The sequence below is a fragment of the Triticum dicoccoides genome, chromosome 7B (genome assembly GCF_002162155.2).
Source record: "Triticum dicoccoides isolate Atlit2015 ecotype Zavitan chromosome 7B, WEW_v2.0, whole genome shotgun sequence".
Classification (NCBI taxonomy): Eukaryota; Viridiplantae; Streptophyta; class Magnoliopsida; order Poales; family Poaceae; genus Triticum; species Triticum dicoccoides.
In genome coordinates, this window is record NC_041393.1 from 322,278,787 (window position 1) to 322,304,764 (window position 25,978).

Consider the following 25,978-nt stretch of genomic DNA (forward strand, 5'->3'; position numbering starts at 1 on the left):
CAATATTTACTGGCGGTAAAGGTGAAGAGACAAGTGTAAATCATTTTGACTGTCGATGTTGTTGAAGAAGCGGAATGCCCATAGTGTGCCTTCCTGCATGCCATAGGCACAAACAAGTTTTGTCCAACCCCTTGTGACGATCGCCCGCTCATCCTTCACCACCTTCAGGAAGACTTCTAGAGCATTATCATGGTAGCACGAATTATACAATTTAACCTTAGTTGCCTCCACTCCGGTAATGTTGTTTGCAAGGTAATCATCAGTAAACAGCTTCGGAAACCACCGAAAAGAGAAAAATATTAGATCATGAGGACTAATAGAGTAACTTGTTGTGGGCAAGGGGAAAAGGCTACAGATTACTTACCATTCTGAAGTTCACTGATGTCTTGGACAAAGTGTAAATAAAAATCTTAATTCCCATCGCCTGTTTCTTTCGCCTAACAAATTTTCTTAGTTTCGTCAATTGATGTTTGTTCATGAATATCTAATTAACCCATACGCAAAAGGGATCGAAGCGTGGATCGGTACCGTTCATATACGTACCTACAAGCAACCAATAAATGTTAGAAGCTAAATGAGATTGCACAAATGATGTAAAATACAACTACCTACATTCCAAAGTACAAGTATTTTTGGACATTTCAATATGAACTACATACGGACGTATATAGAATTATAGATATAGTTTAGATTAGAATCTAGATTCACTCATTTTGCTCCTTATGTACTCTATATTGGAATCTCTAAAAATACTTAAATTTAGGAATAGATGGTTTATAAGACATGGGATGCAGCTAACCTCGACGAAAAACAATAGCATCCCCCATTGTAGCCCTGTGTAAGTACATGGAAAGCCAATGTTAACTACAACAGGGTTAACATTCACCAAAAATAACAAATGGTAATAAAACGGCTGCATCTGTAGATATCTTCATTGCGAAAGAGTAGCGCGGTAGCAAAGGGATGGATTAAAAAATGGATACAGCTGTTAATTGCAATAGGCTTAACAGCATCCTAATTCATGTTTTGTAAGTTTGTATCCATTGAAATACAACTGTTTAAAAATTGATACAACTGTTAATTGCAACAGGCTTTATGGCCATTGAAATTGGTACTGATAAAAATGCAATTGGTAGAGTTAAACATCACAAGGCAGGTGATGCCAGAGCAGATAATGGCCCAGTTGTCTATAAGAAGGTAGGGAAAATAGCTCAAACGTGTTAGGCATGTTTACTACAAGATGCTTAAGACATCAACCGTACAAAACATAGCCATTAATTGCAACTAGTATTGGTAAGATTGAACTGGTGAGTTCATACTTGGTAATTCCAGAGAGGTAGTTGCCGGGTCACTTCATCTTGGCCAGAGCCCGCCCAAAGTCAGCGGCGGCGGAGGTGAGCTCTTCCTACAGGTCGAAGCATGGATCAGTGCCCCCCGACATGTGTACCTACAAGAAGAAAGTAAATGTTAGAAGCCAAATTGCAATTGCACAAATGATGTAAAATACTGTAAGACATGGGATGCAGCTAACCTTGACGGCAAACAACAGCATCGCTCGTTATGGCCCTGCGTAAGTACATGGATAGGCATGTTAAGTACAACAGGGTTAGCATCCACCAAAAATAGCAAATGGGCAACATCTCTAGTATATCTTCGTTGCGGAGAGTAGCATGGTAGCAAAGTTTGTTGCTGGTATTGGTGAAATTGAACTGAACAGTTAATACTTGAACATCACACAGTGTGCAGTACTGAAATAAACAGGGCACGGACATGCTTAATACATCAATCGTACAAAACATAGCCATTGCAAGTGGTATTGGTAAGATTTAGCTGGTCAGATCATACCTGTTAAGTCCTGGAGGTAGTCGTCGGGGCACTTCTTCTAGACCAGAGCCTGCACCATGTTGGCGGCGGCGGAGGCGAGGTGTTCCTCCGGGTCAACACGCACAGCGGCCATCGCGCCACAGACCACCATCAGCTCCTCGACCTCCACGTGATATGTGGTTAGGCTTGCACGGCGATGCTCTAGAGATAGGGACGGTGGGGATTTGGAGGCATGAGGATGTTTCGTAGGTGCCATTTAAGCAATCAGGCCGGGGCCATGATAGAGATCGGTGGGTTACCTGACTAGATCTGAGCAGAACATAGATGTGGTTGAAGTTGTGGTTGTGGCGGCGATGGTTTGAGCTGCCGGTAGGGGAGGCGTGGGAGGGGGGGGGAAGTGGGGGGGAGATACTGAGGAAATTTGATGGGTGGGGATGTTGTTGGAGGAATAAATTCTGAAATAGCGCACCCAATGAAAATTTCGCTATGAAACTTGAAACTTGGGCAGGGGAGACACACAACGGAGACGAAGCGCATAAAATACTCGTGTGCGAGAAAACAGAAAATTGGCAGTTCCCGTCTGCAAAAAAATGTACACGTGTAGTCGACTTTTTTCGGTCAATGGTACGCCTGGTTTATTAGGAACCATCGCACATGTAATAGAATTATGATCATTAATGTAAAAAAACGCACACGGGTACGGCATAGAAACTGTGTGTTTTGTAATCTTCTAATGATTAACGCAAAAAGGCGCACACAGTCACACATGCTAATCAACGCTCAAAGCCCTCAAAGGACGCTCTTACCGACATTGTACGTTAATACTACAAACTTAAAGTACTACTGGTAATTTTCTCTAATACTACAAACTTAAACTACATCTCACATGCTGCCATCGGGGCATGCTGGCTAGACGATGGTGTTCTCCTTCTCGGCCTTGTAGGCGGCAGCCAACCGTGCTTCGAACTCCACGAAGCTCTCCTCATCACGGCGTGCGGCCTCTTCTTTCTTGCGGCAGTGGGAGTCTCTTTTCTTGACTGCTTACTGCCTTTTCCGATCCTCCTGTGTGGCTTTGGCCGCCTCTAGATCCACCACCCATTCGGACATGGCACCCTCAAAGTCCGCCCACGTAACTGTGTGGCCGCTAGCAGCGATGAACTCGGTCGGGTGAGATGCCATCGCATCCTTACCATGTGTGAGGTCGTGGGCGGCGAGGAACATGGCGCGGCGGGATGCCATCGCTTGCTTACCAGTTACTGTGCGGCGTGGTGCCATGAACGACGCTTGGAGAGAGCTCTAGGACGGAGGGGTCGGGCAAACGTATAGTGCGGTGGTTTTTAAGAGCTCAACGACAAACGACAAAGGAAATTTGGCTTCCCTTACAATTTTGCTTGTTCATTACCGCACACGGTTCATCTCGGTCGCTTCCAGAAATCGTGTGTGCAGAGACTATTCTGTGTTGCGTTATGATTGGTCGAAACCCCAACCACGCGGATCGCGCGTGTGCACCGTAGGATGCGCCACGATCGAACGGCAATCCACGTCCCTCACATCACATCCCTGCAGCTGTAGCTGGATTGGATTTATATGCGCCAAATGCCTAGAAAATGCACATAATCCCTTAAATATGGTAAATGAGCCCGGAACAATGCCAAATTTGAACACGGTGATTTGTAGGTGTAACAACCCCAAAATTGGGTTATGAATTTTTGTGTTGTTATTCCTTCCTGGCGATCATTTCTCAAAATCTTTCTCCTGAGTTTGCTGGATGATTCGGAGAATTCTTGTCATTTCCAACCATTCAAAACCTTGCTCATGTCTTTTTCAGTGGGAAAGACCTCATTTGCATAATCTTAAACCCTCTCAAACCCTAATTCCAAAATTTTGGAATTTGAATATGCCCTTTGTGATTACAAAGGGGCCATCATTTTCTTTGATCTATTGATCATCCTATCTATTCCCAGAGACCCTTTTACCTTTCCAAACCCTGGATATGCAAAAATATTGCTAAGTCCCATGCAATAACTTTATTTGTGATTTATTCCTTTTCTTGTCTTTCTGCGGAATAAAAATCCGAAGGCATATCTAGTCACCTCCTAAATTCATGAAAGTGGGTGGAGTTGATATTTATGCCTAATCCCAGCTCTGGCAAAGATATTGGCCATAATTAAATAAGGAAAATTGCCTTTTCTTATTTAATGCCAATATTTCATTTCTACCACTTCCTAAAGGAACTACCATTTTTATAGAAGAGAAAATTCCCACGTAAATTGTGGAGCTTTTCCTTGCTATATAATCACTAGTTCCATCATTATCCCATGTCCCATAGTTCAAAAATTGGGCACATGATCCAATGCAAGTTTTTGCCTTCTCTGAAATTTTAAAAGGAAGTGCTTTATTCCTAATTGCAATTGAGCTGCAATTTGGCAGGGTGGTTAACATTGATAAATCACCCATGGATACCCAAAATGAGCTCAATCCCTTCATCCTAGCTCCCTGTGCAATTTTTCAAAGTTTCTGACCAGATTGCAACTTTGTGAAGGAAGTACCTTCATAGAGTTTCCAAATGGGATGGAACTTTGCCATCTTCTCAAATATCCAAAATCATTAGACTCCACCTAAATTCAGCTCATTTAATTGAGCTATCTGTGCATGAGAGCAATTCTTGGTTTCTATCCAAATTTTCAGTTTGTGAAGCAAGTACATTTTATCTTGTGGCTGAAAATATTCCCAAGCCTTCTCCTATCCATATGATCCACCTCCACAAGATTGTGGCTCATTTCATTTAGCCAATATTTTCCTAGAATTTTTCCAAGTTTCTGGACAAAAGAGATGCTTGTGAAACAAGTACCATTTTGGCAAGTCCATTTGGTATGATCTATTTACAACATCTACATATGTCCAAATCATCAAGATTTGCCTAGTGGTAGCCCTAGCCAACACTCCTAGTGGGTGCTTCCTCCTCATTTTGTTTCTGGACCTAATTTAGCAGTTGCAAAGCAACTATGTTAAATTCTTATCCTTATGGCCTACCCATGACTGTAGTCCTTGCTACCCTAAGCCTCCCAAACAACCAGTTTACCACTTAACCTCTCTGGTTTAATCTCTAGAATGTGGTCAAGTTTGCTACAACAAACTTGTGAGGCTTAGTTTACTTAGCTCCCTTTGTCTTTGCTCGTTTCTTCATCGTAGTAATACTCTACCTTGGATGGTCTATGCTGTAAACATGAGTTGGCATCGCGAAGGAAGCCAGAGCGTGCGTTGTTGGTGGTGACCACAGGCAATGCCGGCCAAAACGGTGGTCTAGCTACTGTTGGCGACGGCAGAGCCGCTCCGGCCGGATTGGGTTCATCCCCGCGTGTCTAGTAGCTCGACATCATCGTCGCTGTTCCCCTAGACCCCTCTCCCCCTCCGTTTTCTTCTCCGGTGCATTGTTCCAACGACCGAACAGTGAGCCTCATGGCCACCGTCGCCTTCCTAGCTCCTTTCCTCTTCTCCCTATCGTCCGCAAGCGTTGCCCGACTCCGTGTGCTCCTGCGCATCGTCCGCATCCCCCTCGTCACCTTCCCACTCCTCCCTGTGAGCCCTGCAGCCGGCAGAGCCTTGGACGGGATCGCTCGGCGGTGACCGTCTCGGGTGCTTGATGAGGACATCAATACCATTGTTACACCCACAGCCCCTACTGCTACATATACGGGACCAATTACTAGAGCTCGCGCACGCCTATTAAATTATCAGGTACTTTCGTTTCTTGGCAATGATTCTAATGTTCATGAGAATATGATGCTGCCTAAATTGGATACATTTGTTTTGCTTACAAATGAAGGGCCTAGCTTGGAGAAGGATGAACATTGGAGCAAGAACAAGCATGGAGATGATGCCATGCGCAAGGGGAACAAGAACGGAGTTACAAGTGATGATTTCAGGACTTTGAAGCCACCATAATGGGTGCATGAAGCCTTGGACGAAATATACAAGATGCCACTTCATAAATTTCGTCCCGAGGCTATTATAGGTGCTGCGTCACCTTATTATTGGGCCAGGCCCATGTAATTTCGAAATACATAAGTATAGGCTATTTTTAGAGTCCGTATGTGTGGGGAAACAAGAGATAGGGTTGATTTCGGACCCCTCCACCAAGGGCCACGAAATTCCCCCTCTCTTCCTCCATATATACAGCCCTTAGGGCACCGTTTAGACTTTGGGTTTTGTTTAGATTAAAAGTTCGCCATAGCTGCAACTTCGCGTACTTCGTTTGTGTTCAACGACCAGACAAAGGCGTCACAGAACCCCACCTTGATCAATAAAGCTTTCATCTTATATTCGCAATATCCAGATTGCAATCTCAGTTTCTTGCTTGTTCTTCGTTTGCTCGCAGGAAACAGACCCTCATGGTCAGGTTGATCGTGCTCCGGCGTGGTCAATAACCTCTCGGAGTTGGTTTAGCGATTGCTAAGGCGCGACGTCCTCGCACGTTCGTAGTCGGATCGTCAAAGTCGACTTCCACCAAAGCGAAATCCAACATCTCATCGAAAGACGGGACACCTCCGCCTCTATCAAGTGGTATCAGATTTCCAGGTTGCTCGGTGAGATTTTACAGTTTTTCATAGTTTAGATCGAGTCTGTTCTTCATACCTACAGTCCACGAAAAAGCCACAAAAAAAATTAGGGTTAGTTCATCATATCCGAACCAATCTGAGCCTTTGGATAATCTTTTTAGGGTTTTGCTTTGTTGAATTTGCGGTTGCATCGTCGTGTCTAGTTGCTGGTCTTAGAGTCTAGTCTTTTAGAGTTTCGAGTTCTGGTCATAAGTTGTCACGCCGCCGCCGCACCATCATCATCGCCCCTGCCATCTACCACCACCGCTTATCCGCCACCGCTCCGAATCCGTATCCATATACCACCACCGATCCATATCCATATACTACCACCGCTACCACCACCGCTGCCATGTACCACCACCATATATCCACCACCAAGCCGAGTTTCTTGCTTATTAGGTTTGTTTTCGGGATCCATCTAGATTCCGATTCGTGTTTCCTTGCCGGAGTAGGTTTCGAAAAAAAAAGAGTTGGGTAGCCACGCTCCGTTTAGGCCCAAAAATTTTCGAAAACGCATTTTTCGAAAAATTTTCTGGCTATCCTATTTTTAGGTGTTTCTGAGTGTTTTGAGACAGGTGCCATTATAGGAAGTTTTTTTTGACCCATTTCCAGTTTTTTGGTCCGGGCAGTCGAAAAAAAAAATTGGTCGAAAAAATTTCGTGCCCATCCTGTCCGTTTGAGCTAGGAAGAGTTTTGAGACACTCGCCATTATAGTGATTTTTCGCAAAAAAAAAAGCAGCGAAAAAAAAAGAGCACAAAAAAAAGAGCGAAAAAAAATTTCAGAGTGTGCTTTTCCCTTGTTTACGTGCCGCGCCGTGATTTTGTTGGTGTTCTAGGCTCGCGTCTCTAGCACAGTCTAGCCTAGGACCAGCACAGTACCGTCGTTGAGCATTTATTCAACTTTGCATCTCTGAATTGATTATTGCTGACCCTTTTTGCTACCATACTATAAGCCTTCCCAGCTCCACATACATCTACGTCGTGTGTTTGACTCTCCCTGGTAATCGCTCTATCCAAGCTTTGAGAGTTTTTGACTACAACGGTTGCCGATCACCGCCTGCTGCTGGGTAAGAACTGGTAAGAATCTGAGATTTGCTTGACGGATTTGTGATACACCACCACCACTTCTTAGTAGTCTGTAGGATCATATTCTTGCGTGTTTCTATTGCTGCTAACCATGCCAGGATCACAAGCTGACGAGATTGACTGGGAGAACTTATCGAACAAGGAGCTTCATGATAAGTTTCAGCAAATGATGACTGAACAGGTACAAGATGTGCTGAACAATTTTGAAGAGGCCATGGAGAAGATCACTGGCCTTGAGAAGACGTTCGAAACAAAGCTCGATAACAGATTTAATGAACTGCTTGCGCGTCTTCCACCACCGGCTGCACCTGTCGCACCTCTGCAACAACAACAACTACGCCCCCTTCCGAATCAGTATGGACGAGCACAGCGTGTTCCTATTGTGCCAGGACAAAATTCTGGTGCTGCTGTTACTGCTGTTGGTGCTTCTTTGGCTCCTGCTACTGCTCCTGCTGGTACCCAGGAGGATGATGAGTATGCGGGCGATTATGAGGATGAGGTTGATCAAAATCAGATCTACGAGCAGCCACCAGCACCACCACCAGCAGGTCGACCTCAGGTATATATTCGTAATGGTAGGCCTGCACCACCACCTCAGGTACGCGATGATGTCCATATTCCTAAACTGAAATTGAATATTCCGCCATTTGACGGTAGATATGTTCCTGATATATATCTTACTTGGGAGTTAGAAACTGCACAACGATTTACATGTTTACAATATCCTGAGGAGAGACGAGTTGCTGCTGCTGTTTGTGCTTTCACTAGTTTTGCATGTGTATGGTGGTCTGAACATTGTAGATTATATCCTATTCCAACTACTTGGGCTGCTTTGAAAACTGCTATCCATACGCGTTGGGTTCCACCATATTATCAACGTGAATTGCTTCAAAAATTGCAGCGTTTAAGACAAGGGAAAAATTCTGTAGAAGAATATTATCAGGAATTACAAACTGGCATGATTAGATGTGGTATTGTTGAGGAGAATGAAGCTATGCTTGCACGTTTTCTGGGTGGATTAAATAGAGAGATTCAGACCATTCTAGACTATAAGGAGTATACTAATATCACTCGTTTATTCCATCTTGCTTGTAAAGCTGAACGTGAAGTGCAGGATCGACAAGCATTGGGGCGAACTAACTTTTCTGTAGGCCGACCTTCATCATGGACACCACGTCCATCTTCTACTTCAACTACACCAGCACCTCCATCCGGTGCCACCTCCAGCCGTGATACAAGAAAACAGGCACAACCACCATTATCTGCCAAGAGCGCACCTGCGGGGCCTGCACAACGTTCTTCTTCTTCCATGGCTTCAACAGGGCACACAAGTGATATTATTTGTCGTCGTTGTAAGGGAGGAGGTCATTATGCGAGGTAATGCAAATCTCCGCGTGTGATGATTGCTACCGCGGATGGTGGATATGAGTCCGCTAGTGACTATGATGAGGAGACATTGGCTCTTATTACACGTGAAGAACATGGTGGAGATGATTCTGATCATGAGATGCAATACATGGCTCCTAAAGACGCTGACAGGTATGAATGTTTAGTTGCTCAACGTGTTTTGAGTGTGCAGGTCACACAAGCTGAGCAAAATCAGAGGAACAATTTGTTCCATACCAAGGGAGTTGTGAAGGAATGTTCTGTGCGCGTCATAATAGACGGAGGGAGCTGCAACAACTTGGCTAGCATGGAGATGGTGGAGAAGCTTTCTCTCACCATAAGACCACATCCACATCCTTACTACATCCAATGGTTCAACAACAGCGGCAAGGTTAAGGTAACACGTACTGTTCGTGTGCATTTTAGTATATCTACATATGCTGATTATGTTGATTGTGATGTGGTACCTATGCAAGCATGTTCCTTATTACTTGGTAGACCATGGCAATTTGATAAAAATTCTGTACACCATGGTAGAAACAATCAGTATACTCTTGTTCATAAGGATAAAAATATTACTTTGCTTCCTATGACTCCTGATTCTATTTTGAAAGATGATATTCATAGAGCTAATAAAGCACAACAAAAGAAGAATAAGAGTGAAAATCAGATTGTGGCAAAAGAATTTGAGCAACAAATGAAGCCTAATAATAAACCATCTAGTGTTGCTTCTGAAATTAAATTAAAAAGTGCATGTTTATTTGCCACCAAATCTGATATTGATAAGCTAGATTTCAGCAAATCTGTTTGCTATGCTTTTGTGTGCAAAGAGGCATTATTTTCATTCGAGGACGTGCCTTCCTCTTTGCCTCCTGCTATCACTAACATTTTGCAGGAGTTCGCTGACGTCTTTCCACAAGACGTGCCACCGGGATTACCACCTATTCGAGGGATTGAGCATCAGATCGACTTAATTCCCGGTGCTTCACTGCCAAACCGTGCGCCATACCGTACCAATCCAGAGGAGACGAAGGAGATTATGCGTCAAGTACAAGAGCTTCTCGACAAAGGTTATATACGCGAATCCCTTAGTCCTTGTGTTGTTCCTATTATTCTAGTGCCGAAAAAGGATGGTACATCACGTATGTGTGTTGATTGTAGAGGCATTAATAATATTACTATTCGTTCTCGTCATCCTATTCCTAGGCTAGATGATATTCTTGATGAATTGAGTGGCTCTACAATATTCTCCAAAGTTGATTTGCGTAGTGGCTACCATCAAATTCGTATGAAATTGGGAGATGAATGGAAAACAACATTTAAAACTAAGTTTGGATTATATGAGTGGTTAGTCATACCTTTTGGGTTAACTAATGCACCTAGTACTTTCATGAGATTAATGAACGAAGTTTTACGTGCTTTCATTGGACGATTTGTGGTAGTTTACTTTGATGACATATTGATTTATAGTAGATCTTTGGAAGAACATTTGGAACATTTACGTGCTGTTTTTATTGCTCTACGTGATGCACGTTTGTTTGGTAACCTTGGGAAGTGCACCTTTTGCACCGACCGAGTATCTTTTCTTGGCTATGTTGTTACTCCACAGGGAATTGAAGTTGATAAAGCCAAGATTGAAGCTATTGAGAGTTGGCCGCAGCCCAAAACGGTCACACAAGTGAGGAGTTTTCTTGGCCTCGCTGGATTCTATAGGCGTTTTGTGAGAGATTTCAGCACCATTGCTGCACCTCTCAATGAGCTTACAAAGAAAGATGTGCCTTTTCTTTGGGGTACTGCACAGGAAGAAGCCTTCTCGGTATTGAAAGATAAGTTGACACATGCTCCTTTACTCCAACTTCCTGATTTTAATAAGACTTTTGAGCTTGAATGTGATGCTAGTGGAATTGGATTAGGCGGTGTGTTATTACAAGATGGCAAACCTGTTGCATACTTTTCTGAAAAATTGAGTGGGCCTAGTCTGAATTATTCTACTTATGATAAAGAATTATATGCTCTTGTTCGGACTTTAGAAACATGGCAACATTATTTATGGCCCAAAGAATTTGTTATACATTCTGATCATGAATCTTTGAAACATATTAAAAGTCAAGCTAAACTGAATCGTAGACATGCTAAATGGGTTGAATTCATTGAGACTTTTCCTTATGTCATTAAACACAAGAAGGGAAAAGAAAATATTATTGCTGATGCATTGTCTCGCCGCTATACTATGCTTTCTGATAGAGGCAAAGGTGTCCCGTCTTTCGATGAGATGGTGGATTTCGCTTTGGTGGAAGTCGACTTTGACGATCCGACTACGAACGTGCGAGGACGTCGCGCCTTAGCAATCGCTAAACCAACTCCGAGAGGTTATTGACCACGCCGGAGCACGATCAACCTGACCACGAGGGTCTGTTTCCTGCGAGCAAATGAAGAACAAGCAAGAAACTAAGATTGCAATCTGGATATTGCGAATATAAGATGAAAGCTTTATTGATCAAGGTGGGGTTCTGTGACGCCTTTGTCTGGTCGTTGAACACAAACGAAGTACGCGAAGTTGCAGCTATGGCGAACTTTTAATCTAAACAAAACCCAAAGTCTAAACGATGCCCTAAGGGCTGTATATATGGAGGAAGAGGGGGGAATTTCGTGGCCCTTGGTGGAGGGGTCCGAAATCAACCCTATCTCTTGTTTCCCCACACATACGGACTCTGAAAATAGCCTATACTTATGTATTTCGAAATTACATGGGCCTGGCCCAATAATAAGGTGACGCAGCACCTAAAATAGCCTCGGGACGAAATTTATGAAGTGGCATCTTGTATATTTCGTCCAAGGCTTCATGCACCCATTATGGTGGCTTCAAAGTCCTGAAATCATCACTTGTAACTCCGTTCTTGTTCCCCTTGCGCATGCCATCATCTCCATGCTTGTTCTTGCTCCAATGTTCATCCTTCTCCAAGCTAGGCCCTTCATTTGTAAGCAAAACAAATGTATCCAATTTAGGCAGCATCATATTCTCATGAACATTAGAATCATTACCAAGAAACGAAAGTACCTGGTAATTTAGTTGGCGTGCACGAGCTCTAGTAATTGGTCCAGTATGTATAGCAGCAGGGGCTGTGGGTGTAACAATTGTATTGATGTCCTCATCAGGAAGTGCACCTTTTGCACCGACCGAGTATCTTTTCTTGGCTATGTTGTTACTCCACAGGGAATTGAAGTTGATAAAGCCAAGATTGAAGCTATTGAGAGTTGGCCACAGCCCAAAACGGTCACACAAGTGAGGAGTTTTCTTGGCCTCGCTGGATTCTATAGGCGTTTTGTGAGAGATTTCAGCACCATTGCTGCACCTCTTAATGAGCTTACAAAGAAAGATGTGCCTTTTCTTTGGGGTACCGCACAGGAAGAAGCCTTCACGGTATTGAAAGATAAGTTGACACATGCTCCTTTACTCCAACTTCCTGATTTTAATAAGACTTTTGAGCTTGAATGTGATGCTAGTGGAATTGGATTAGGAGGTGTGTTATTACAAGATGGCAAACCTGTTGCATACTTTTCTGAAAAATTGAGTGGGCCTAGTCTGAATTATTCTACTTATGATAAAGAATTATATGCTCTTGTTCGGACTTTAGAAACATGGCAACATTATTTATAGCCCAAAGAATTTGTTATACATTCTGATCATGAATCTTTGAAACATATTAAAAGTCAAGCTAAACTGAATCGTAGACATGCTAAATGGGTTGAATTCATTGAGACTTTCCCTTATGTCATTAAACACAAGAAGGGAAAAGAAAATGTTATTGCTGATGCATTGTCTCGTCGCTATACTATGCTTTCACAACTTGACTTCAAAATATTTGGTTTGGAGACCATCAAAGATCAATATGTGCATGATGCTGATTTTAAAGATGTAATGCAGAATTGTAAAGAAGGAAGAATGTGGAACAAGTTTGTTGTTAACGATGGATTTGTGTTTCGTGCTAACAAGCTATGCATTCCAGCTAGCTCCGTTCGTCTTTTATTGTTGCAGGAGGCGCATGGAGGAGGATTAATGGGACACTTTGGCGTGAAGAAGACGGAGGACGTACTTGCGACACATTTCTTTTGGCCAAAGATGAGACGGGATGTTGAGCGTTTTATTGCTCGTTGCACTACATGTCAAAAAGCTAAGTCACGACTCAATCCTCATGGTTTATATATGCCTTTGCCTGTACCTAGTGTTCCTTGGGAGGATATATCTATGGACTTTGTTTTAGGTTTACCTCGAACAAAGAAGGGGAGGGATAGCATATTTGTTGTCGTGGATAGATTCTCGAAAATGGCACACTTCATACCATGTCATAAAAGCGATGATGCTGTTAATGTTGCTGATTTGTTCTTTCGTGAAATTATTCGCTTGCATGGTGTGCCAAATACTATTGTTTCAGATCGTGATACTAAATTTCTTAGCCACTTTTGGAGATGTTTATGGGCTAAGTTGGGGACTAAACTGCTTTTTAGTACTACTTGTCACCCCCAAACTGATGGACAAACTGAAGTAGTCAATAGAACGTTGTCTACTATGCTTAGGGCTGTTTTGAAGAATAATAAGAAAATGTGGGAGGAATGCTTGCCTCATATTGAATTTGCTTATAATCGGTCATTGCATTCTACTACTAAGATGTGCCCTTTTGAAGTTGTGTATGGTTTCCTACCTCGTGCACCTATTGATTTGTTGCCTCTTCCATCTTCAGAGAAGGTTAATTTTGATGCTAAACAACGTGCTGAATTGATTTTAAAAATGCATGAGTTAACTAAGGAAAACATTGAGCGTATGAATGCTAAATATAAACTTGCTGGAGATAAGGGTAGAAAACATGTTGTGTTTGCACCTGGAGATCTTGTTTGGTTACATTTGCGTAAGGATAGATTTCCTGATTTGCGCAAATCAAAGCTAATGCCACGTGCTGATGGTCCCTTTAAGGTGTTAGAGAAAATAAATGATAATGCATATAAACTTGAGCTGCCTGCAGATTTTGGGGTTAGTCCCACTTTTAACATTGTAGATTTGAAGCCTTATTTGGGTGAGGAAGATGAACTTCCGTCGAGGACGACTTCATTTCAAGAAGGGGAGGATGATGAGGACATCAATACAATTGTTACACCCACAGCCCCTGCTGCTATACATACTGGACCAATTACTAGAGCTCGTGCACGCCAACTAAATTACCAGGTACTTTCGTTTCTTGGTAATGATTCTAATGTTCATGAGAATATGATGCTGCCTAAATTGGATACATTTGTTTTGCTTACAAATGAAGGGCCTAGCTTGGAGAAGGATGAACATTGGAGCAAGAACAAGAACGGAGTTACAAGTGATGATTTCAGGACTTTGAAGCCACCATAATGGGTGCATGAAGCCTTGGACGAAATATACAAGATGCCACTTCATAAATTTCGTCCCGAGGCTATTTTAGGTGCTGCGTCACCTTTTTATTGGGCCAGGCCCATGTAATTTCGAAATACATAAGTATAGGCTATTTTTAGAGTCCGTATGTGTGGGGAAACAAGAGATAGGGTTGATTTCGGACCCCTCCACCAAGGGCCACGAAATTCCCCCTCTCTTCCTCCATATATACAGCCCTTAGGGCACCGTTTAGACTTTGGGTTTTGTTTAGATTAAAAGTTCGCCATAGCTGCAACTTCGCGTACTTCGTTTGTGTTCAACGACCAGACAAAGGCGTCACAGAACCCCACCTTGATCAATAAAGCTTTCATCTTATATTCGCAATATCCAGATTGCAATCTCAGTTTCTTGCTTGTTCTTCGTTTGCTCGCAGGAAACAGACCCTCGTGGTCAGGTTGATCGTGCTCCGGCGTGGTCAATAACCTCTCGGAGTTGGTTTAGCGATTGCTAAGGCGCGACGTCCTCGCACGTTCGTAGTCGGATCGTCAAAGTTGACTTCCACCAAAGCGAAATCCAACATCTCATCGAAAGACGGGACACCTCCGCCTCTATCAGTGCTGTTGCCCCGGCTTTATATAGCCTGCCCTCAACACTCTGGAGCTCATCAAGAGCTCCCACTCAATCCTCTACGCCTCCCGGAGCGCTCCACTTAGCCCCGAAGCCGTTCCCCGACCCCCACCATCGCCATGGCCACCGCCTCGGGTTTTGCCTGATTCCAGCGAAGCCAAGCCCCTACCTCCTATTCCTCACCATCATTGCCTTCCCCAGTTCCCTATGGGTCCCCCCTATAGCCCCAGCCCCTCCTCTCCACCACCGTAGCTCCATGTCCTCCGGTGGCCGAAGCCCCTCTCCACCGCGGGTCATGCTGCTCCCTCTACGATATTCCTCGCCGGCAACTAAGATCACTGCAAGATGCGCCCCTCCCTCCAGAGCGTCTGGGTATGTTGCCCGTCGCGAATGGTGGCCGGAGTCGCCGGCAGTCGCCGTCGAGGCGGTCGTCTGCCTCGGCCGGTCGCGCCCACGAGTGGGAGGAAGAAGAAGCCAGGCCAGGCGGGCCCCACCGCCCGTGGACCCCACCTACCAGCCTAACAACCCTGTTGACCAGGTACGCTAACGTGGATAGGTGGAGGCATAATCCACTAGATTACGTCTTTAGTTCTACGAAAGCATATTTTCGTGCCTCTTTGAATCAAAGTACATTTTCACTGATCTGAAAGCGTATTTCTTAAAAGGCGTTGTCTGTTTTCAACCCCCGCCCGCCGAAAAGGCTAAATTGTGAATGTTCACTGTTTAAGCCACTTTTGTGCCTAAAAAGTGAACGACCACAACTTTTCAACCATGACTCTGATTGAGGCGATTCCAACGCTCAGGTTCTCTGTTTGTTGAGATCTATTCGATGGGACTATTCGTTCTCGTCATCCTATTCCTAGGCTAGATGATATGCTTGATGAATTGAGTGGCTCTACAATATTCTCCAAAGTTGATTTGCGTAGTGGCTACCATCAAATTCGTATGAAATTGGGAGATGAATGGAAAACAACATTTAAAACTAAGTTTGGATTATATGAGTGGTTAGTCATACCTTTTGGGTTAACTAATGCACCTAGTACTTTCATGAGATTAATGAACGAAGTTTTACGTGCTTTCATTGGACGATTTGTGGTAGTTTACTTTGATGACATATTGATTTATAGTAGATCTTTGGAAGAACATTTGGAACATTTACGTGCTGTTTTTATTGCTCTACGTGATGCACGTTTGTTTGGTAACCTTGGGAAGTGCACCTTTTGCACCGACCGAGTATCTTTTCTTGGCTATGTTGTTACTCCACAGGGAATTGAAGTTGATAAAGCCAAGATTGAAGCTATTGAGAGTTGGCCGCAGCCCAAAACGGTCACACAAGTGAGGAGTTTTCTTGGCCTCGCTGGATTCTATAGGCGTTTTGTGAGAGATTTCAGCACCATTGCTGCACCTCTCAATGAGCTTACAAAGAAAGATGTGCCTTTTCTTTGGGGTACTGCACAGGAAGAAGCCTTCACGGTATTGAAAGATAAGTTGACACATGCTCCTTTACTCCAACTTCCTGATTTTAATAAGACTTTTGAGCTTGAATGTGATGCTAGTGGAATTGGATTAGGAGGTGTTATTGCAAGATGGCAAACCTGTTGCATACTTTTCTGAAAAATTGAGTGGGCCTAGTCTGAATTATTCTACTTATGATAAAGAATTATATGCTCTTGTTCGGACTTTAGAAACATGGCAACATTATTTATGGCCCAAAGAATTTTTTATACATTCTGATCATGAATCTTTGAAACATATTAAAAGTCAAGCTAAACTGAATCGTAGACATGCTAAATGGGTTGAATTCATTGAGACTTTCCCTTATGTCATTAAACACAAGAAGGGAAAAGAAAATGTTATTGCTGATGCATTGTCTCGTCGCTATACTATGCTTTCACAACTTGACTTCAAAATATTTGGTTTGGAGACCATCAAAGATCAATATGTGCATGATGCTGATTTTAAAGATGTAATGCAGAATTGTAAAGAAGGAAGAATGTGGAACAAGTTTGTCGTTAACGATGGATTTGTGTTTCGTGCTAACAAGCTATGCATTCCAGCTAGCTCCGTTCGTCCTTTGTTGTTGCAGGAGGCGCATGGAGGAGGATTAATGGGACACTTTGGCGTGAAGAAGACGGAGGACGTACTTGCTACACATTTCTTTTGGCCAAAGATGAGACGGGATGTTGAGCGTTTTATTGCTCGCTGCACTACATGTCAAAAAGCTAAGTCACGACTCAATCCTCATGGTTTATATATGCCTTTGCCTGTACCTAGTGTTCCTTGGGAGGATATATCTATGGACTTTGTTTTAGGTTTACCTCGAACAAAGAAGGGGAGGGATAGCATATGATAGAGTCAAAGGTGTCCCGTCTTTCGATGAGATGATGGATATCGCTTTGGTGGCAGTCGACTTTGACGATCCGACTACGAACGTGCGAGGACGTCGCGCCTTAGCAATCGCTAAACCAACTCGGAGAGGTTATTGACCACGCCGGAGCACGATCAACCTGACCACGAGGGTCTGTTTCCTGCGAGCAAACGAAGAACAAGCAAGAAACTGAGATTGCAATTCTGGATATTGCGAAAATAAGATGAAAGCTTTATTGATCAAGGTGGGGTTCTGTGACGCCTTTGTCTGGTCGTTGAACACAAACGAAGTACGCGAAGTTGCAGCTATGGCGAACTTTTAATCTAAACAAAACCCAAAGTCTAAACGATGCCCTAAGGACTGTATATATGGAGGAAGAGGGGGGAATTTCGTGGCCCTTGGTGGAGGGGTCCGAAATCAACCCTATCTCTTGTTTCCCCACACATACGGACTCTAAAAATAGCATATACTTATGTATTTCGAAATTACATGGGCCTGGCCCAATAATAAGGTGACGCAGCACCTAAAATAGCCTCGGGACGAAATTTATGAAGTGGCATCTTGTATATTTCGTCCAAGGCTTCATGCACCCATTATGGTGGCTTCAAAGTCCTGAAATCATCACTTGTAACTCCGTTCTTGTTCCCCTTGCGCATGCCATCATCTCCATGCTTGTTCTTGCTCCAATGTTCATCCTTCTCCAAGCTAGGCCCTTCATTTGTAAGCAAAACAAATGTATCCAATTTAGGCAGCATCATATTCTCATGAACATTAGAATCATTACCAAGAAACGAAAGTACCTGGTAATTTAGTTGGCGTGCACGAGCTCTAGTAATTGGTCCAGTATGTATAGCAGGAGGGGCTGTGGGTGTAACAATTGTATTGATGTCCTCATCAAGGTGGCTGCACGTAGTGCTGATTTTGATCGACCTCATCCTCATAATCTCCCACATAATCATCCTCCTCCGCATCAGCAGCAGGAGCCACAGAAGTATCAACAACAGCACCAACAGTTTGGCCAAACGCAAGAGGAACACGGCTCGCTCGGCGGAGATCTGTTTCGCGACGTGGAGGTAGTCGTTGTTGTTGTTGTTGGAGAGGTGCGTTAGGTGATGAGGACATCAATACCATTGTTACACCCATAGCCCCTACTTCTACATATACGGGACCAATTACTAGAGCTCGCGCACGCCAATTAAATTATCAGGTACTTTCGTTTCTTGGTAATGATTCTAATGTTCATGAGAATATGATGCTGCCTAAATTGGATACATTTGTTTTGCTTACAAATGAAGGGCCTAGCTTGGAGAAGGATGAACATTGGAGCAAGAACAAGCATGGAGATGATGCCATGCGCAAGGGGAACAAGAACGGAGTTACAAGTGATGATTTCAGGACTTTGAAGCCACCATAATGGGTGCATGAAGCCTTGGACGAAATATACAAGATGCCACTTCATAAATTTCGTCCCGAGGCTATTATAGGTGCTGCGTCACCTTTTTATTGGGCCAGACCCATGTAATTTCGAAATACATAAGTATAGGCTATTTTTAGAGTCCGTATGTGTGGGGAAACAAGAGATAGGGTTGATTTCGGACCCCTCCACCAAGGGCCACGAAATTCCCCCTCTCTTCCTCCATATATACAGCCCTTAGGGCACCGTTTAGACTTTGGGTTTTGTTTAGATTAAAAGTTCGCCATAGCTGCAACTTCGCGTACTTCGTTTGTGTTCAACGACCAGACAAAGGCGTCACAGAACCCCACCTTGATCAATAAAGCTTTCATCTTATATTCGCAATATCCAGATTGCAATCTCAGTTTCTTGCTTGTTCTTCGTTTGCTCGCAGGAAACAGACCCTCGTGGTCAGGTTGATCGTGCTCCGGCGTGGTCAATAACCTCTCGGAGTTGGTTTAGCGATTGCTAAGGCGCGACGTCCTCGCACGTTCGTAGTCGGATCGTCAAAGTTGACTTCCACCAAAGCGAAATCCAACATCTCATCGAAAGACGGGACACCTCCGCCTCTATCAGTGCTGTTGCCCCGGCTTTATATAGCCTGCCCTCAACACTCTGGAGCTCATCAAGAGCTCCCACTCAATCCTCTACGCCTCCCGGAGCGCTCCACTTAGCCCCGAAGCCGTTCCCCGACCCCCACCATCGCCATGGCCACCGCCTCGGGTTTTGCCTGATTCCAGCGAAGCCAAGCCCCTACCTCCTATTCCTCACCATCATTGCCTTCCCCAGTTCCCTATGGGTCCCCCCTATAGCCCCAGCCCCTCCTCTCCACCACCGTAGCTCCATGTCCTCCGGTGGCCGAAGCCCCTCTCCACCGCGGGTCATGCTGCTCCCTCTACGATATTCCTCGCCGGCAACTAAGATCACTGCAAGATGCGCCCCTCCCTCCAGAGCGTCTGGGTATGTTGCCCGTCGCGAATGGTGGCCGGAGTCGCCGGCAGTCGCCGTCGAGGCGGTCGTCTGCCTTGGCCGGTCGCGCCCACGAGTGGGAGGAAGAAGAAGCCAGGCCAGGCGGGCCCCACCGCCCGTGGACCCCACCTACCAGCCTAACAACCCTGTTGACCAGGTACGCTAACGTGGATAGGTGGAGGCATAATCCACTAGATTACGTCTTTAGTTCTCCGAAAGCATATTTTCGTGCCTCTTTGAATCAAAGTACATTTTCACTGATCTGAAAGCGTATTTCTTAAAAGGCATTGTCTGTTTTCAACCCCCGCCCGCCGAAAAGGCTAAATTGTGAATGTTCACTGTTTAAGCCACTTTTGTGCCTAAAAAGTGAACGACCACAACTTTTCAACCATGACTCTGATTGAGGCGATTCCAACGCTCAGGTTCTCTGTTTGTTGAGATCTATTCGATGGGACTATTTTCTTTATGTTGGCACATTCTGAAAATGCCCATTTTCCCCTTGCCCTAATTCAGCCTCTCTGAGAGTGAACTGTTCTCCTTGCACTAATTTCTGGAATATTCCTCGACCCCCAGGAAAGCCAACCTCTTATCATGAGCCCCAAATTTGCATGTTGACTTTGCTTGCAACTCGTGTGTTTAGTTGCAGTAGTTTCTTGCTTGTTTCGTATGCCGTTATTTCAGTCATGCTATATGTTGGTGTTGTGTGCCATGCATTCTTGTGCTTTCAGGATATCTTTTGACATGCTAGTTGGATGTGTTGTTGATAATATCATGCCTTTGTTTTGGTTCATGTCAGTAGTCTTGGTATTGCCATGTTTCATATGCTACAGCTGTTCTCTTGAGAAGCTTGGTATTTGTTAATGCATCTGTATGTTGCATGCTCATTTTTGCATTCTTGTTAAATATGCTCATAATGTTGATGATGGTGGAGAAGATGGTAATATGACTTAATAATTATAAACCTCCTCTGTCATCTATGGGATTGAGTCATAGTGCCACCAAATCGAGCTTTTTCCAGTGCAACCACATTTGCCTTTTACGGGAAGGGCCCTAATGCGGTCTATTGTCATCTCTCTCGCCGGTGCCTCCAACGAGGGAAGGTTATGGGCGCGCGCTACCCTGATCAGGTAGGCGGACATAAACCTTGTGTGCCCGAGTTGTTTTGCACGCTTTGTCCCCATTTGGGACCATTTTTGTTTTGCCACGACTATGGACGTTTAATGCCTTTGGTAGTCACTGGGCCACCCAGGACTGAACCCAAAAAGGGTGTTGGTCCGAGTTGCCGGGAGAGTGTCATGGCAGTAGATCAGTTTTGTCGGAACGCTGTTGGTCCACCCGAATGGGAGTGCGAGGCCATGGGTTCCGTGGTGTGGGTACATTGTGCTACCTCTACAGAGTGTGATGAGGACATGACTACCTTGGATATGACAAAAAATATTGCATATATGCATATTTGTCAGGTGATTTCTAGTGCAAACTATTCAATAATCTATTTATGTTATCCAGAACAAAAATACTTCACACACTTTTGTGTTTTGTCTAATTGCAGGTGTATGGGACATTTGTACAATCCACATATGAAGATAAGGAACAAAGAGATGTTTATTTGCTGTCCAAAAAAGTTCTCTCACGTCACTTTTGGCCCAAGAGAAGATAGAGTCCAAGTCTCTCACGTTCTGGATTCAGATTCGGACTGCACAGACATACCTGACCCAAAACGCACACAAGTTTTTCATACGGACTCCGAATTGGGTGATTCGTTTTTTGTTGGAAACTAGATTTCGTGCACTTTCCAACCCAAGTGGAATCACCTTCAAATTCGTCCGGAGCGTTGAGTTGTGGACGAAACAATCTGATGCTGCAGCAGAATCCGAGTCAAACTACAAGTCCAAAAGTGTTACATCACCTCCACTTGGGCCCATTGGCCTTGTACGACCTAGATTTAGTTTTAGGCTGCCTTGGGACGTCCTCCCACCTCCTTGGCCGCCACCCCTTGCTCCTATATAAGTAGATTCATCTAGTAGCTTTTCCTTGGGATTTGTTTAGTTAAAAGTTAGCCATTGCAACTTCGTGTACTTCATTTGTGTCCAACGACCAGACCAAGACCGCTTCCGGATCCCCACTATTATCAATACCTCATATATATTTGCAATATTCAGATTGCTTTATCATATTTTTGCTCGTTCTTCGATTGCTTGCAGGAATAGACCTTCCTGGTCAGGCTGACCGTGCTTCCGGCATCGTCAGTAACCTCAGGAGATTGGTTTAGCGATTGCTAAGGCGCAACGTCGTGCACGTTTGTAGTCGGATCGTCAAAGTCGTCTCCACCAAATCGATAGTTATCATCTCATCGAAAGATCGGGACACCCTCGCCATTATCAAGTGGTATCAGTTTGCAGGTTGCTCGGTGAGAATTTCCAGTTTTCCTAGATTAGATTTACTTTCTTACCTATTGTCCAAGAAAAAGCCACAAAAAAGAGTTAGATCTATTCATCCTTGGTCCAAGCCAGTCTGAGCCTTTGCAATTTTCTTTTCATTGCTTGCATAGTTGAATTATCGGTTGCATCGTCGTGTCGAGTTGCTGGTCTTAGTGTCTAGTTCCTTTAGAGTTTCGAGTTCTGTTCACATTAGTCACGCAGCCGCTGCATCATTATCCCATCCGCTGTCCACCATCCAATCCACCAATTTCCACCACGTGCTACGCACTGTTTATTGTCATAATCATAGTTGAGTCACTCACATGTTCGCCTGATCGAATCTGCATCTTATCTAGTTTGTCTTGGAAAGAGGGAGAAAAAGAAGTTAAAGAAAAAAAAAGAGAGAGAAAAGGAAAGAAAAAAAAGAAAAAGAGGGAGAAGAAAAAGAAAAAAAAAGCGTGAGAAAAAAAAAGAGAGAAGAAAAAAAATTGGATCTATCTAGAATCAATCTCGTACCTGAATTCGGATTGGAATCTGTTTTGTGCATTGTTCAGTAAAACAGCTTGGCTATTGTTTCACATCATTATCTTTACTGCCGTTGTGATCTTCACTTATATCTTGCTGTCCAGAGCTACTTTGTATCCTTCATTGATGCTGGTTGTGCTACGACGTGACCTCATTAGTGTTCTAGGCTCGCGTCTCTAGTTCGGTCTAGCCTAGGATCAGCACAGTACCGTCATTGAGCGTTTATTCAACATTGCATCTTTGAATTGATTATTGCTAATCTTTTACTACCATATATAGCCAATCCAGCTCCACATATTTCTACATCGTGTATACGTACGCTCCCCTGGCAATCGCTTTACTCAATATTCGGAGTTACTTGACACCGCTGGTTGCCGATCACCGCCTGCTGCATGGTAAGAACTTGTAAGACATTGATATTTGCTTTACTGTGAGCGTTTTACCACCACATCCTAGTAGTTATAGGAACATTATTTTTGGGTTTTGTTTCTTGTTCTACTAATCATGACAGGATCCAGAGTCAATTCATGGGCTTTGTCGATCGCGGGAGACGTGCCACCACCTTTGCAAATACCACAACCGTCACGAGAGGTGCACAAACATCCAAATGCACATGATCAGGTTAATGTATCTATACCACCATTTAATGGCCGTTTTAAACCTGCTTTATATATTGAATGGGAGTTCGACATAAAAAATATATTTGCTTCCCATAATTTCGATGAACATAAAAGGTTAAGGTTGCGGTTGGTTCTTTCACTGGTTATGCTTTGGTTTGGTGGAGTGAATATTGTCGGTTACACCCTGATTATATACCTACTACTTGGGATGATTTGAAACTTGCCATGCGACATACTTTCGTCCCTGCTTATTATACTCGTGACATGATTAAGAAGTTGCAACACTTAAAACAAGGTAGTGAAACTGTAACAAAATATTATGATGATTTACAAACTACCTTGTTGCATTCCTCTTTAGAAGAAAGTGAAGATGATTTTATGGATAGATTTTGGGGAGGATTAAACCATGATATTCAAGAGATACTAATTCATGAAGAGTGTTATCCTATGGACCATTTGTTTCATCTTGCTTGCAAAGCTGAACAGGAAATAAAACGACGTGTTGGCCACGAGGAGAACAAGCGCACGGTGCACATTCCAAGAGATGATATGATTGTTCCTTCAACTACTAGGCATACTATGACAACCACATCCGTTGTTGTCAGGACTACATCACCTCCACCATGTGACACATCGCTCCCGAGAGTGGCTACATCATCTGAGTTGATCATAAGAGGTAATGACAAAGGTACTGATCTTCCATCTCTACATGAGAATGATGAATGCCTTGTCAATTTGAATGCACCATCTGATGAGCTACCCACTACTTTGATCACACCACCTATTTTAGAGGACTACGTTGATAATTTGACTTTGCCATGTGATCAAACAACTGAAATACCAACAATTTTGAGTGCACCCATTGAATTAACTATTGATGCAAAAGAACCAATGTTTAATCATTTTGATATGACCTCTAATCTTGGTGATGATTCTGTGTTGAATGACTTATTGCATGTTTGCTTATTTAAGCATGTTGTAGCATGTAAATTTGATGCAAGTAAGGTTTATTCACCAATGTTGGGATGGTTTAATGATGAACATTGTCAATCTTTTGAAATGAATAAGAGCTTCACTTATATGTGCAAACTGAGTTGCAATATTTTCATGCCTTCTACTTCTTGTGCTAACTTTTTGGCTTTAGATTTCATGAACTATGCAAGTTACTCATCTATTCATGTGTCATATATGCAAAAATCAAGGGAAGTAAAAATGGATGACATATACATATACAACATGTACACCTTGTCTCTTTTGTTAGCCACATTTCAGATTAAGCAACGCCGAGGACGGCTTTATTTTCAAGAAGGGGAGGATGATGAGGACATGACTACCTTGGATATGACAAAAAATATTGCATATATGCATATTTGTCAGGTGATTTCTAGTGCAAACTATTCAATAATCTATTTATGTTATCCAGAACAAAAATACTTCACACACTTTTGTGTTTTGTCTAATTGCAGGTGTATGGGACATTTGTACAATTCACATATGAAGATAAGGAACAAAGAGATGTTTATTTGCTGTCCAAAAAGTTTTCTCACGTCACTTCTGGCCCAAGAGAAGATAGAGTCCAAGTCTCTCACGTTCTGGATTCAGATTCGGACTGCACAGACATACCTGACCCAAAACGCACACAAGTTTTTCATACGGACTCCGAATTGGGTGATTCTTTTTTTGTTGGAAACTAGATTTCGTGCACTTTCCAACCCAAGTGGAATCACCTTCAAATTCGTCCGGAGCGTTGAGTTGTGGACGAAACAATCTGATGCTGCAGCAGAATCCGGGTCAAACTACAAGTCCAAAGGTGTTACATCACCTCCACTTGGGCCCATTGGCCTTGTACGACCTAGATTTAGTTTTAGGCTGCCTTGGGACGTCCTCCCACCTCCTTGGCCGCCACCCCTTGCTCCTATATAAGTAGATCCATCTAGTAGCTTTTCCTTGGGATTTGTTTAGTTAAAAGTTAGCCATTGCAACTTCGTGTACTTCGTTTGTGTCCAACGACCAGACCAAGACCGCTTCCGGATCCCCACTATTATCAATACCTCATATATATTTGCAATATTCAGATTGCTTTATCATATTTTTGCTCGTTCTTCGATTGCTTGCAGGAATAGACCTTCGTGGTCAGGCTGACCGTGCTTCCGGCATCGTCAGTAACCTCAGGAGATTGGTTTAGCGATTGCTAAGGCGCAACGTCGTGCACGTTTGTAGTCGGATCGTCAAAGTCGTCTCCACCAAATCGATAGTTATCATCTCATCGAAAGATCGGGACACCCTCGCCATTATCAAGTGGTATCAGTTTTCAGGTTGCTCGGTGAGAATTTCCAGTTTTCCTAGATTAGATTTACTTTCTTACCTATTGTCCAAGAAAAAGCCACAAAAAAGAGTTAGATCTATTCATCCTTGGTCCAAGCCAGTCTGAGCCTTTGCAATTTTCTTTTCATTGCTTGCATAGTTGAATTATCGGTTGCATCGTCGTGTCGAGTTGCTGGTCTTAGTGTCTAGTTCCTTTAGAGTTTCGAGTTCTGTTCACATTAGTCACGCAGCCGCTGCATCATTATCCCATCCGCTGTCCACCATCCAATCCACCAATTTCCACCACGTGCTACGCACTGTTTATTGTCATAATCATAGTTGAGTCACTCACATCTTCTCCTGATCGAATCTGCATCTTATCTAGTTTGTCTTGGAAAGAGGGAGA